Genomic DNA, 12,627 nt, shown 5'->3' with positions numbered 1-12,627 from the left:
TGCAGCACAGCACACTAGTTGTTGAGCCAGTCTTGGCTCAGATATTGTTAAAACATCAAACTAAATTTACTGAAAAATATAAGGTTCAAAAACCTATATAAAACTAAGCAATCTCATTAGTGTCATAATTGACCATTTTACACTTAACGGAACTAAATCTAAACATCTATAACAAAACATTCACCTTATTTCTTGGTTGAATCTGATCTTATTTGTGGTTTTGCCTATCTAATGCTTGTCAGGATTTCGGTTTTACCTGAAATTATCACGTATAGAAAATATAGCTAAAAACGGTCTTTCAACCCGATATTATGTCTTGACACTTTATCAAGACATTAATATCTATGATAAAAGTATAACATAAAGTAAATAACAAATGAAAGACTGCACGATCATTACAATAGATAAATAAGAAATATGTAACAGTGCTGACATAACAACATTACAGGCATGAGTTAATAATAAGTGTAATTTTCCCGTATGTAGAAAACAAATATTATCAGTGAGTTACAAACTGCTCAAAACTACGATTTTGTGTGTGTGTGTTTTTCCTTATAGCAAAGCCATCTCGGGTTATTTGATGAGTGCACTGAGAGGAATCGAATCCCTGATTTTAACCCTGCAAATTTGTAGAGTTACCGCTGTACCAGCGGGGAACATAATAATTGTATGGTGCTCGGATCTGAGAACAACAAAATCAGAATTTGTTTCTAAGCAATATCTATTCTAAAATGTAACAAATACTTGTGCAAAATATGTATATTTTCGACTAAGTCATTTAGTTTGTAACTCTTGTAGTAAACCAAAGTCACGCCTTGCGAATGTAGGGTGAAATTATAAATTATCGAGTAACTAACTGTATGTTCGTACATAAAATTGATCGGAATTGTATCTTACAGAAAATTCTTAAATGAAATTTAATCATTTTTTTCCAACAAAAGCCTTTATTTGGTTTGATTTCTTTTGTAAAGTCCCAGGCTCTAAATTTATTTTCTTGGTATTAAATCTAATTCAAAAAACAAAACTATTTCCCCTGAAGACGAAAGGCGGAAGACTTCCGAAACGTCGTCTTATACACTTGTGTCTCCACAACAGACAGTTGCCGTCCATTCTACAAAGTTTCAAAAGTAGTTTTGTTTTCTTTCTGTGTCGAGAGATCTATTTGTTTGTTTGTAGTTAAGGAAAGAGCTACACATTCGGCTATTTGTTCTCTCCCCACCCTGAGTGTCGATACACGGTTCGTAGCGTTACAATTCCAGAGACATACCGCTGTGTCACTGGTGAGCTTATTAAAGTTTGAAGTAGATATAATTTTAAAGTTTGAATCACGATTGTAGTGAAGTTGTATGCCTTTTCATATATTTAGTCATTCTTATGATTGATTTGTGTGTAGAAAATTCAACAAAATAAAAATCAAAACAACAGGGAACTCGTGATGACGAGAAACCCACTTAAGTAAAAATGTATTCTGAATGCAGCTGGTATGAGTATTAAAACTTTAATTAAAATAAAGAACAACTTGCTCCCCGCTAGTACAGCGGTAAGTCTCCGGATTCACAACGCTAAAATAAGGGGTTCGATTTCCTCTGTGGGCTCAACAGATAACCCGATGTGGCTTTGCTATATAAACATAAGTACACAAAGAACAACTTTCGACATTCTTACGTCATCTTCAAGTTAACAAAGAGAGTTTGCAATTGATCGTTGCAGGGCACATGTCTTAGAAACAAGAGTGTAAAAGGGTACGGAAATGATTGTAGGGACGTTGGAGTTAGGTTATTAATTAGTATAGGTATAAAGGTATTGTTTTATATTGTTTCTTTTAACTTATTACGGAGTGCACTTTCGTGACAGCAACAGGTCTACATATTTACAACACTAAAAATCAGTGGTTCCTCGCAGTGGACATAGCAGAAAGCTCAATGTAGTTTTGATCTAAAAATCAATCTATTATGGATCATACATGTTATAAATTTTTAAAATTATTAATATTGTTACATATTTTGTTAAAAGTTTTTGCTTGTTTCTCAGTTCTTAATATTTTCTTTATTTTCATACACCTATTTTGCTTTTCATGATCTATTGGAACATAGAAACGAATATCGAAACGTTTTTATTGACTCTTTCGAGCTTTGGAGTTCAAACTTCAATTTAGTTATAATCGGTAAGAGGTAGTGTTGCTTTTATATTGGATAATTTTTAGTATGCTTTTGATAACTTCTAATGTTTATACGTTTGATGTGTATTTGGTATTGGTATTAAAACTTTTAACACTCCTACGAAAAGACGTTTCTAGTCCTGATTTCTCCAAGCCCGTTACCCTGGCTGTGGTTTCGCTAGATAGTAGATAGGGACAGTGGGAATCTCGTTAATCCATTCATTAATGGATTTAAATGGCAATTTCATTTAAATACAAAATTATTAGCCTAATATTAATAACCTTTCAAGTTACTCTGGGGCCTATTAGGCCCCACTTTTCGTAGGAGTGTTAATAAAATAGAGAACAACGTTTCCACCTTCTTAGGTTAACAAAGTTAACCTGAAGACGACCTAGAAGGTCGAAACGTTGTTCTCTATTTTAATAAAAGTTTTAATTCCTATACTTGGCGTCTTGAGATATACTTTAAGTGGGTTTCTCGTTATCACAAATACTACTAATAGTAAGAGTAGTATCATTATTTTAGTGTTACTAGTGGAAAGCAAAGCAGTGCTAGTGCTGCTAATAGTAACACATCTGTAGTAACTATAATACTAAACGTGATACTGTTAGTAGTAACAGTGCAAGTTGTAACACTAACATTGAAAGTTAACAGTTATAGCACTTTTAGTGTTATACTATAATTATAATAACGTAAGTATTAATAAATTAGTAGTACTCACTAAATTTAGAAGCCTAAAATATTATCCCCCCCCAATAATATATATTTTACAACTAGTGTCACGGACACACGAACAAAACCTTCTGCATAGTTTGAGAGGCAAAGTAAGTTAACAAAGTTACGAGATGTTGGTGTATAATCATATAAATATAACTTATGTGATAGTGGATGAAGAATTCACTTAGATCAATTAAGATGGCAGGTTTTAGTTGGGACATGGATGTTCAGTGAAATTGTAAAGGGGGTAGTAATATATAATGGATTGCTGTCTACTTGGGTTTGAATAGAAGTAAAACAAAATGAACTTAGCAGGGGTTTAGTTTAGAGAGAGAGAAATCTAATGAATTCTCACCCCAACAGGGATGGTCAGGAACGTTGTAGTTCCTCTTCGTACCTGCTCATGGAAGATAATTACTTTTATGTGGGAGTTTTCTTAGATTTTGATTTGACTTGTTTGATGTGATGAAGTGAGGTGGGGCAGTATGAAAATGATGGGTAAGAAAGGAGAGTGAGACAAAGGTGGCACAAGGAAAGTAGGCCAGGCCACAGCCCGTAGTCCGAATAGCAGACAAAATGAAACATCAGCTCACACGGCATAATTCGGGGCTCGGCAATGGTGTTGCCTTGGCTGGGATCTAAAGATCCAATGCTTGAGATTTGGATATTGGGGGAAGCGGGAGTGCCTAAGAAAACTCACTTTCACAGGACAGGTGCCAAATGTTTTACCTGTCCTGGGTTTGAAGCCCAGATAGTCAAAGAGTGGTGTGAAGTAGGGATTTCTAGGGTTAACTTTAAATAACAATTATGATTGATTACATTTTTATTTTCAATTAACTTGTTTTAGAATATCTCAGTATATGATGTAATTGTTTGTTTGTTTTTCAGAGAAGGAATTTTATTCAGTTTTCTGAAGTGTTACCATCAGTTAAAGAAGTTGGTTTCAAAGTATGTTTGAAATGGATAAGGCTTGTAGTATGATGGATAGAAGTTGTTTGTGGAACAGTACTTGTCCTTATACCTGGTAGTTAATAACTATGAACTGAATAACTTTTCTGTTTTAATTTGTTTTGTACATATGCCTTTATAATCTGGAGTAACTGTCCACAAAAGCATGACAATTCTTTAACATAACAGTATGAAAGGTTTGAAAGGACTTAATTGTGTGTAGTGTACACTGTTTTATCTTCTGATATGAAACTGTTGTCCCACACTAGCAGTTATCAATACACAATACATTTAAAATAAATCCTACAGACCCTTCACAAAACACTTTAGTCTTAAATTAGTGTTGACATCGTAGATGTACAGTGTAAAGTTTGTCAGTTGGTTAACAGAATAATGGTTAAAATCACTGGAACATTTCTTAAATAAAGTGTTAAGTATTGATGACATAGGTGGTTCCTGGACAAAGAGGAGTGTTTTAGACACCAGATAACCAACACCTGGACAAGAGAACAGTTGTTGCTTTCCTTTGGTTCCTGTTTGTGACTTGTTACTAGTTCTTTCATTTCTTAACTGTTACAGTTTTCATTTGTAATCTTTTTACTACCATGTATGGTGGATTACCAGTGGAAGTTTTCTTTGAGACTCGTGGATTTGTTTACTTGTTCCAGTGGACTATTTTATACGGACCTCTGTTTCTTGGTGTTTGATTTTTGGGACTGAGATTGAAAGTAGAAATTCCCCTGATTTAGAAGGTTTAGTTTTATTTAGTTTATAATTTCAGTTATTAAAGTATGTGCTGGGTGAGTATAGAGTTGTAGCTGTGAGTTTGTACTTTGATAAACCAGCAGAACAGTTCTTGAGTTTGTGTAAGCATCAGTTCCACTCTGCAAAAAAAATTTATAAAACCTCAAAACCTATTTAAGAAATGTATTCTGTAAATAAATATACGGTGAAACATTGCTTACAAATGACATAAAGTATCTGGTTTTACTTATTTTGTTATTTTTATTACTTACAGCTCTATGTTCGAGGAATTTCTCAACAAGACCAGAGTATGGGTGATAAAAAAAATCACAAAATTTAAGATTAATCTAATAATTAGTGATCATAGTAATAATAATAACAAATAAACCTACTACTATACTTACCAGTTACACCATTTGTTATGTTATTGATACTTAGCATTATAAATCTGTGTTTTTGTAAGCCTCACAAATAAATAATTGACAGCAGCTATATTACACCCATTAGTATACAAGATTTAAAAACATTCAACTCGCCACTTACAGACATTTAGACTTACAAGTAACTTTGATAACTACATTTTAATCTGCAGGATGTGTTTAGCAGGTAGCCACTGTTGTTTTGCTTGTGTTGTATAAATGCATTCCAAGATGGTCAAAAAGTTTGAAAGGATGGCTCCTTCTATTGTCTTCTTTCTCACATTGGGCTGTAGGCTTGTTGTCTACTATCAGATTCATAGAAAATAGAGATGGCTGGTGGAACAACAAGCTAAACGTATAACTTATAGTGAGCCCCCATCAGTAGCTCAGTCAAATGCTAAAAGTTTAAAGAGAGACTAAACATAGGTGATCTTTGTCTGTGCACATCAAGTTCTCTTTGTTCCAGTGAAGCTTAAGACATGAGTGTAACATCTGAAGTTCATACGTTGTATAATTTGGGGTGGAGTTTTATTTTATTCATGCTTTGTTATGCAATAAAAAAGTGGTGTGGTCAGATTGATTTATGTAGCCGACGGTCAAAACAGATTTTCACTTAACGTACTGGACATCACAATAGATTTAATCAGACAGATATTGTGTCATGGAAACAGTTTTAATATATTGTTGCTTAGTGTGAGTGAGGCATCTGTCAGTCTTACACCATTAAATGTTGTAGCTAATGGTAAGTTAATGAATTTTCTACCTTTTACATGATTATTTATACAGGTAGATGCCATTTCCTGGTTTTATTATTTATTAATCTTATTAAAAACACAGTTTATACTGTATATATATATATATATTAATAAAAGGTTGTGCGTTTCACTTTTATTTAAACAGTTTGTTGTTCTGATTGTGTCAGTTTATCAATTCATTAGAGGTTTTCATTATACACTGATTTCAGTGGTAAGGAAAGTACTAACAGGGAAATGTATCTTTATCACTTATGATTGGTCAAAAAGATATTTATCAAATAACATGAGGTGCAAGATTTAAACCAGGAAAAAATACGAGAAACTGGTGGACAGTTTACGTTTAGAGAAGTATACCAGATTGAAGGGGATTTATTAATTGAAAATAAGTTCATGCTGAAAATGGCCCTAAAAATAGCCAGGTTAATACCCAAGCGTTTAGCCTTGAAATTGGAAGTCCCTGTTTTCGGTATCATGCATTTGTTACACTAAAGAAACCTTTGTATCAGTGTAACAAAAATGGAATCACTTCAGAGACAGACATAATTTGGGATAGCCACACGTGAGATATCAAACAAAAACATGGAGTTTTAAATAGTAACCTGTTAAGTTTGTCCAGATCTTTATCAGTTTCTTCCTGGATAAGTTTGGTGAGACAAACTATCAGCTTTTTGTGGACACTTTTAGAAAGATGTTATGGTTTAATTGTATAGATAAAAAAGAAACAAGTATTTGGGGTCAAACTGGTTATAAATATGGAAAATAGTGGTTTATTTTTTACGTGTTCTATAATTAACAAGCATTTATTAATGTAAATAAACATTAATGGTAAATAATGTACATCTTACAATCAGATGCACTATATCAAAATACATAATAAATGGTGTATACTGAATAAGATATTAGTAATAACAGTTGGAAAACAGTCTGAAACAGTTATATAAATTCAGAGATGCCAACTATTTCAAAAGACAGAGCACTTTATCATTTGCAGCTACTAGGCCTGACCAATGTCTCTAAGCTGTTTATTATTATAACTATTATTATTTATTACTGCTATAGATTGCTCATTTATGACAATGTTTTGTGTATTTAATAAATAAATTTTGAAAAACTTCTTTTGAAATTCTTACTCATAAATGTCATTATCTGGATGAGATGCCGATTTTGTATGTCTGGAACAATCGTTTATCCCACCATGTGCCACAGAAAAATCGATGTGACAAACTGTACAAAAGGCATGACTGTCACTGACTTTTGATGCAATGACCAGATATTTTGCACTATACTCTTTCTTAAATTTTTGATTCACAGTTTTCATCCTTTTAGATTTGCCAGAAACAAGACAATCTGGTGAATGAGGCCTCTTTTTTTCCCATCTTGTGAATGATTGCATTGGAGTTTCTATGCCGCTTAGAAAACGAAAAAATACCCATTTACGCGAGCGCTGATTGGCTGACAAGCACTGATGACGTAACTATAGATTCCCCTACATAACCAGTATGGAGAAGCACCACACACAAACTATTGGTAGACGTTGGAGATACAAATATTTTTTATTATTTCAAGCACAAACATGATTATCACAAGTAGCCATTTGGACTATGTCTTTTATTTATTATCAAAATTGATTTGTATCTCACTAGAAATTTTCTTTTCACCCCTTTCAAGCCCTGGAGGAACAATTTATCACTTTATTGTATAGGCCTATATAATATGTAATAATTTGGGAGTTGCAACAAGTCATAATATTTGTCTGTATGAGCATATAGTCATAATGTATGCACCAAAGCCGTAATGATTATGCTCAAATTGTAATGGTTGGCATCTCTGTAAATTATTAAAATAGATATGTTTCATTATGTCAAAGAAATGGTTGTGTTTCCAAAATGAAAGTTGAGAATTCTAAAGGACAGTACAAGAATTCATACAACTAGTTAGCTCTAATGTTTAATGTGATACTTAAAACTATAAAAACCCTGTTAACCAACTGCCTTCAAAAGGTGGCCTTTCTTCAGGTATGAACTGTTTGCCCCTGAAGACCCATCTTTTGAATATACTTGGGTTTAACACTTATAGTTTATTACTAAAACTTTTTTAAGTTGCATGTTTCTTATATCATGTACCTAAAACTATAGGTAATGTGGAGATTTAATAAAATGTGTTATGTTGACATATAAGCTCTAAACAATAAATGTGTGCAAATACAGTCATATTAATTATTAAACACAATGTGGGCACATAAAGCTCGGGTTAATTGCTGAGCTTCAGTGTATTAATTCTTTATTCTGTAATGTATAAAAACCAAATTTGTTCCAACTTGGAACTGTATCTTTCAGTTTAGCTTACTAAGTAGGAACTGTTTGTGTTCCAGAATGTTTGAAGTATTTGTATAGTTTTAACATTAGATGTAACATTTCTAATTGTAAGCAGTTCAACTTGGAGAACAGAATTAGTGCAGTGTACTCAGGGTTTTTTTTTGTAATCAGTGTATGTTTAATTTTCAGTAATTCTTGTCCTATTATGTACATTTTCTTTGTGTTGGCTGTATTCGTACATAAATATAAAAACAGTAAGTTTGTGATGTACCAAAAGTCAGTGAATTTCTTTAATATTAGTTTTAAATAAAATAATATGAGGGTTTCCAGAGTGGTATAATTAGTTATTGTAGCCATTTTCTGCTGTCATATTAGACCTTGCTGTGTTATAATATGTACATAATTTGGCATGGCTCAGTGGTTACAGTACTCAATTCACAGGTTATGGGGTCAGGTCACATCGCACAGATAGTTCAGCGTGAGAGTGTGATAGTCAGTCATAATTCTTTATTAATAAATAGTCCAGAGCTGAAAGTAGATGGTCTTTAATGGCTGCCTTCCTTCTAGTCTGTCACTTCTAAATTAGGGACAACTAGCACAGATAGCCCTTTAATAGCTTTGGATGAAATACAACAAATAAACATGTACAGATATCTAGCTGGTGTCATCTCTTTACGAAGCATAATTTGTAAAACTAAAGATGGTTTAAGTTAACATTAGAAAATGTGAAGAAAAGCTAATTTTATTGGAATTTGTTTGAAAACATTTCAAGCATAAATAGCATCGTGTACTCAGATTTAGATACAAGTTATGGGTACAACACAGACAGCTCATTGTGTAGTTTAGTGTTTAATTTAAACTTTCTCCTGGTGGCAAGTGATGTCTTGAAGTTTTCAATTTAAAACAAAGACATTTGTACTAAAAATGATATAAAAACAAATCACATTAAATATTTTTACAGTTTTAACTATGAAAGGGAATTACCACACAAACTCTACTATAAAGTAACATCAATACACAATTGTTTCATTAATGGATATAATAATTATTTCAATTTTTTTGTAGACAGAGCAAGTTCTAGTTTCAAGTATGTTTGAAAATTTTGTGTCCAAGCACTGTTTGTAGAAACTTCACTTTCATTACTTCAATAATCTGAATTTTGTTTCACCTTTTTATTGTGTTTGTCAGAACTTTTCTCTAAGGTAAAGTGGCAAAGTAAATGGATTAAACACTCCACCATACTACCATACAATGTGTCAGGTGAGAAGGTTGAAAACAAAGTTGGTAATGCAATATTAAATACAGCTCTGAAAGAACAAAATTAGAACATTGTTACACCACTATGTCTTTTAAGAACAGTAGAAAGATCTATGTAGAAGTGCGACTTTTTCTTCACATGATAACAGCAAGAAAAACGTGTTACAGGAAAGTCAGGTACAAATACAATTTCCTCCCAACCAAGGATGTAGATGATGCCTTTATGGATTTCCCAAGAGTAGGTTACTTCTGTTACTGGGATGTAGCTTCTCCTAGTGCTAAGAGGAAAACATTTTATATACTTTAAATAGAATGGCAAGTGTTTGACTTCCAATATCAATATAATGGAAAACTTTATCCATCCAAAAACTATGTGTAATGTGTTTGTAAAGTTCTAATTCATGTTGCACAATTGAAATAGTATTTTGTGATTCATAGTTAGAGAAACAAGCTGAATTTAATTCTTGTGAAGCTTACCTTATTACAAAGTTTTTCCTTGCAGTATGGTGTGGTCTCATCTTTGGACAATGAATCTTTGACATTCAAGTAATAATTTATTTGAATATCATCAGACGTCCAAGACTGATGCAAGGGTCTCTGATGAACACAACCTCCTCAGGCCCTTCTCACACCAACTTAAAGAATTATCTTCGAAGGACTGGGACTTTGTTGCACTCGAACAGTGGGGTCTTATTAGAAGGCCATGGATTGATGATTTTCTTATTATGACAAGCTGCCAGACAATTTTGGTTGGACGATGTATCCGAGATATCTGTTGAGGTCTAAAAACATGCCACACAATAATACAATTTATTTATGAAGTTCAATAATTAATAAACCAATATAGATTTGAGGGAAACTTGTGTGGTAAGTGCACTGTTGTTTGTGTGATTAAACTGATAGACTTTAACACTATTTAACATTCCTAGACAAGCATGATTAAAGGTTTGTACAGTTGTTTTATGATGGATAAATTCAGTTGTGATTGCTGATCAAAACTTGTAAACATTTTTACAACTAATTTATACAAATCACCATGAGAACATATATTATACATGGTATCACTGAATGATGTGATAGAAGTCATGTGACATATAAGCCAGCTTTTTTCTCCCCACAGTTGTTTGTTAGTACACTCAACATTAATGAATGTACAAACGTCGAGGTACTTTAGGGCAATTACCTACACAGATGTAAGAGCCAGGAGCATAGATCCTGGGGGGATGGGGATATGCATCCCCCCTTCATTTTAGGTGGGGGTATGATGCATACAATCATCTCCCCTACAGTTTGGTCTGTTGAATTGTTTTATTGCATCACAGGCCTACAAATTGTGTATTTGTTCTTGTGATTCTCGTGTTCTTACCAATCGAATTACATAATTAGGCCTAGATGTAGGTTTTTCAGTAGCCAAAATGTACATTTTTAATATATGCGTGCTTCTAAGCTTTTCGATCTAAGCAATAGTTCGTAAGTATCAGTCAGTAGGCTTAAATATACATATAAGTATCGTGGCAACAAGATTACTCTGTGACTGCATGTTTACAGCTTTCAGGTTCACGTAATCAGAGAATACCAATTTGCAAATTAAACAGTCCATGTAAGTGGTTGCAAAAATCATCTCCCCCATCGGGTGTAAAAATCCTACGCCCCTGGTAAGAGCTCTCTTGTAATTCATACTATTATCTATTGTTATTTTAACAGTCATATGAGTTCTTAATGAGCCAAGCAACAGAATTTAGCTGATTTCAGGTCTTTGGTAGATAAAAGGAGATATTGATGGACAATGTTTGGTCCACTTCTGTATTCTTTAAGGTTTGATCTAAAGGCTGTGGTAGAAGATACACTTTAAAAAAATGTCATCCCTCAACAAGTTTATTGGAAGCCTACTTATTGAAAATCATTACAGTCAAGGCTGTTTCCAGCTCAGCATAAGCTTCCTATTGAAAACTATCATCCAGGTTGCGTTTCCAGCTCACCAGTAACGACTCTGTTAAAAACCCGTCTCACCTAGGTTGTATTTATTTACATGTAATACAGACCAAATAGTACATAAATAAATCCAATGAATGTGTTTAAATGTTGAATGTTATCAAATTATTGTTTGTGGATGATAGATGTTTGTTTGAATGAAATTGGAGTTAAATAACTATACACTTTACCTACCAAAGATGTGTCATCACAATGTAACAACTGTCCCTTGCAGTTTCTTAAGTATTTAGGTTGGGGAATGTCAGTGTTGTAGCTCGTAGAAGTACAAGTCTTCCTGGGAAACAAATAAAATTATAACTCAGATACATAGCTCATTACCTCATATTTATATCTGTACTGAAAACAAGAATAGGGTATTTAAGTATTTATACTACATGTATACTATGAACACTGGCAACTGTTCTACAGTTGGAATCTTTTAGAGCAAAATTGATAGACATCAACATTGGATAAGTTTGCCAACAAAATAGAACCTATGACAGAACGACAAAAATACATTATACACCCTAGTAACAGAGGCAAGTGCTAACCATTGGGCATGTATTTATCTTTATTGGCCAGTCATACAAACTCTATAGCCACATGATGTTGCCCGATTGGTTTAATAATGACTGATAATTTGACAACCAAACTATTAAATAATTTGTATGCTCTTGTTGCTAACAAGAAATATTATGTCAATCGTTGATTTTATTTTAAAACTATTTAATTATTTGTTAGATTCTGCAAGTCGTGACATGACTGATTTCTGATGGACAATGGAAGGCATGCAGATTGGATCAAATAGGTTCCAGTACTGAGTAGAAGCAAAAATTTACCACTGCCTAAAATTAAATTTATAAAAAAAGTTGTTCAAACTTTGGAAGACTTTAATGTGACATCTGATGGACAAAAAGATATCACTGTACATGACAGTGCTTAATATGTAGAAGTGGGTCTAGAAAAATTTCCTGCTACATTCAATCTATTACTCTAATATTCTTACAAACAATAATTAAATTTTAATTAGTGTTTCACAGCTTGTATAAGGTTTTTTTGTTTTTTTTTTACCACACGCATTTTTATGTGGAAATAATAAAGAAAAAACTACTTGGCAGTGAGTTTGTAAGTATATATTATTTTCCAAGTTTCAATTCTGATCACTAGATGGCAGAACAAATTGCTATTATATAAATACTCATGTTTGTGCCTTTTTGTTGTACAAACATATCTTCCAAAACAGTTTCAGTAAAAATAAATACAGAATAATATAAAATAATATTCAAACTGTTAAGGAGATCAAGTATGCAACTGACAGATCTGTGTACATGTTACTGATATC

General features: G+C 32.9%; 2 long non-coding RNA genes across 2 annotated transcripts; one reads left to right on the top strand and one right to left on the bottom strand.

Moving 5' to 3' along the window:
* The first annotated feature begins 2,084 nt into the window (after window positions 1-2,084).
* LOC143241123 (uncharacterized) lies at window positions 2,085-12,402 on the top strand. Its single transcript, XR_013022186.1, has 3 exons — window positions 2,085-2,164; window positions 9,817-10,181; window positions 12,027-12,402. It is a non-coding gene; the product is annotated as an uncharacterized LOC143241123 (long non-coding RNA).
* Window positions 8,550-9,931, bottom strand: LOC143241124 (uncharacterized). Its single transcript, XR_013022187.1, has 2 exons — window positions 9,792-9,931; window positions 8,550-9,592 (listed from the first exon to the last, which is right to left on the bottom strand). It is a non-coding gene; the product is annotated as an uncharacterized LOC143241124 (long non-coding RNA).
* Window positions 12,403-12,627: the final 225 nt, after the last annotated feature.

This window comes from Tachypleus tridentatus, chromosome 13 (genome assembly GCF_004210375.1).
Source record: "Tachypleus tridentatus isolate NWPU-2018 chromosome 13, ASM421037v1, whole genome shotgun sequence".
NCBI classification, from domain to species: domain Eukaryota; kingdom Metazoa; phylum Arthropoda; class Merostomata; order Xiphosura; family Limulidae; genus Tachypleus; species Tachypleus tridentatus.
The sequence above is the reverse complement of the archived record's forward strand: the minus strand, read 5'-3'. Positions and strand labels throughout refer to the sequence as shown.